This window comes from Lygodium microphyllum, chromosome 28 (genome assembly GCF_053477565.2).
Source record: "Lygodium microphyllum isolate KBCC chromosome 28, Lygodium_microphyllum_v1.1.10, whole genome shotgun sequence".
Taxonomy (NCBI): domain Eukaryota; kingdom Viridiplantae; phylum Streptophyta; class Polypodiopsida; order Schizaeales; family Lygodiaceae; genus Lygodium; species Lygodium microphyllum.
The window spans coordinates 127,349,597-127,352,614 of NC_141162.1; the positions used below are offsets into that span (position 1 = coordinate 127,349,597).

At 40.8% G+C, this 3,018-nt stretch overlaps 1 pseudogene; it reads left to right on the forward strand.

The window, feature by feature from the left end:
• Nucleotides 1-2,104: 2,104 nt before the first annotated feature.
• On the forward strand, nt 2,105-2,675 carry LOC148011988 (potassium inward rectifier (Kir)-like channel 3; annotated as a pseudogene).
• Nucleotides 2,676-3,018: the final 343 nt, after the last annotated feature.

The following is a 3,018-nucleotide window of genomic DNA, read 5'->3' on the forward strand; positions in this document are numbered from 1 at the left end:
GCTCGCATGAGAGAGTTATGCCAACAAGTTTTTCAACACAATGTCTTGGATCATTGAAAAAACATACTAGAGGGGAGCAAGGACTACAATATAGTAGCATCTTTGCATGAGGAGTTTCCGGTACCAGCCACAACAGATAGGTTTTCTACAGGTTGGATGATGGAGTGCATGCATGCATACATGTCACATAGATTATCGGACGTACCCAAGGCACTCAAGAGTGGGGCTACAAAGCCCAAGTTGCTAGACGTGGACGACTGGCACCGACTGAGGGAGGAGGCTACAGATTCTCCAAGACATTAGAGTCAGCAGCGCGAGGCGGCAAGGACACGACTAGAGGCCGGAGTGGCTCGTTATCTTGGGAGTGGCGGCCACAAGACATATTTGGAGGACTTTGTAAGTTTTTCTTTTGTTTTTCTTGCTTATTTTTTTGCAATATCCTTTGTATTAACAACCGTATTTCTAACAATTAGTATTTTGTTTCCTTTGTAGCTCTCCATTACAAATTGCGATCTGACTAGTCTTGAGACTTGATATGTAGAGAGGCACGGTCTCACTGCATTGATAGACCAATTGTATGGACGCGGCAGCCTTGTAAGTCACTCATTTTTCTTGTCTGTAGTTACCATGTTTAATTAGAATGCATTATTGTATCGTGGACTGATGTGTAGTTGTTTCTTTTTTTGCAGAGTCTGTTCAATGCTCCTTTGCGGCGGGATGAGCTTTCGGATGGCGAGGATCTATAACTCGCCCTTGGATCCCTGGAGCTCACACACCCTTCTTTTTTGGTCACGTGATCCGTATAGACATTTTCTATGTAATAGTGATATCTTGCCATGATTGTACCAGTCACTTTCATTATGCAATCATGTATTTATTTCATGTATCAGTGTTATGATTTAAGTACACTTTGTCTTTATTTACACAAGCATTGTACACAGTGCAGAAACTATTTTGTATGGCCCAAATAAAGCACCCACCGTTGCTATTAACATCACAAATTTACCTGCACGCGTCGTAGTGTAAGAAGAGATTACTAGAGAAGATCTTTTGACTCTTCGTATTCGTCAATTGGAGAGAAGACCTGAAGATATTAAGAGAGCAATTCATAAGCTTAAAGAGACTAGGATTCGCAACAAAGACCATTTTGATAGCAGACACAGATTGAGACTTAAAGAGATTAAGGAAGGAGATTGGGTGTTAGTCCATGACAGTAGTCTAAACAACTAGTATAGTGTTATCTACAAGGTTTCTAGACGATGGTTTGGGCCCTATTTAGTGCAGTATGCCCATGACAATGCTACATATTCCTTAGCAGATTTTGATGGCACAGCCTTGCAGATTTTGATACATGGAAGAGAATCAAACTATTCAAGAAAAGAGATGATGCAGCCTATGCAATCGAGGAGTTGGATGATGTGATTTATGATGGACTTGAGCCAAGACATGGTGAAGATGAAGATGTGGACATTGTAGATGCTTTTATAGAAGATGAAGAGATTGCATTAACCTTTGAGCTTGGTAGTGATGAGGATGGGTAGTCGTGACCTCCATCCGAAGGATGTGTAGGTTTGGAGGGGGCAGATATTGTGACGTTGCACATCCACTACCACAAATCTAAGGGCGGAGTTTTCCGCCAAGAATTTGAACACATTAGTCAGCATCATTAGGAATTTATTTTCCATTGTGTGTATCTCTTTGTTTGCATTTGCATGACGCACAACCACCTGTAGTTAGGATAGGCACAATTTCTTCAATGCATTCATAAATATTTTTTTGTAAACATCACTCGATTGATTGCATACTATGGATTCTAATTTGCAAACCGCATGAATGATTAGGCATGAAATTCTCTTCCAAAGCATATTCTTCATAGGCACATTGAATAGAAAAACAAGTTCATGTGAAGGAATCCGTTTTGAAGACTCACAAACTAAAGGAAAATGTCGTAATGTTGATCCTTCACTTTAGACTTTCCCCACGTGACTTACTCCTTCAAGATGTTGCCAGTGTAGCATAGCGGTTTTCACCCGCACCATCAAATTCATCATTCTCAGTGGTTTCATAGGCATGCGTTGGTCTTGTGATATACCTTGTAGTTGGAATGGCACTTTACACCTGGAAACAAGATGAGTTCTCTGGTTTGACCACTCGTGGGTTCATTAACGCAGTGTATTTCTACATTGTTACTATGTGTACTATTGGTTATGGTGATATTGTTCTAACTACACCTCTAGCCAAACTGTTTCTCTGTGCCTTTGTGCTAATAGGCTTTGGATTTATTGATATCCTTTTGAGTAGCATGGTGAGCTTTTGTTGGACTACTTTTGAGAGTGTTGTTGCTACTGACCACCCATAAAACCACAACCAATTATCTAGTGGATGTTAAGAAGGGAAAATTATGTATTCGCTCCAAATTTGCCTTTGTATTTGGCATAGTCATCATGTGTATAGGAGTGGGAACACTATTCATGCATTTTATAGAGAGTCTAGGGTGGTTGGATTTCTTCTACTTGTCTTCCATGTCAGTCACAACAATAGGCTATGGAGATCACGCCTTCAAAACCTCATCAGGATAACTGTTTGCAATAGTGTGGCTCCTAGTAAGCACACTGGCTTTTGCAAGGTCCTTCCCTTATCTTGCAGAGGCACGAATTGAAAAACACCATCAGTAAAACTAGAGATGACAACGGCAACACGATGACATAATCTGTGACGTCAATCAAAGACGAAATATGGAATGGTTTTTTTTAATTGCGCCTCAAACAAAAGTAAAGAACATGGTGCTTTTAGCTTTTTTGAAGTGGGATATCATAAAAGCTTAAGAAAGATGGAATCCAGATTAGAGGAAGCCATGCGTTAATTTGCGCCACGAGCTTTCGAGGTGGCACTCATTATATAAGGAGGAGGGGGCGAGCTTTACATCAGGAAGTTGAAGACGAGGATGACGCTATGAACTTGACGACGACAAGAAGCGACGTAGGGGGCGGCAAAAGAAGACAAAGACGACGATGAAGT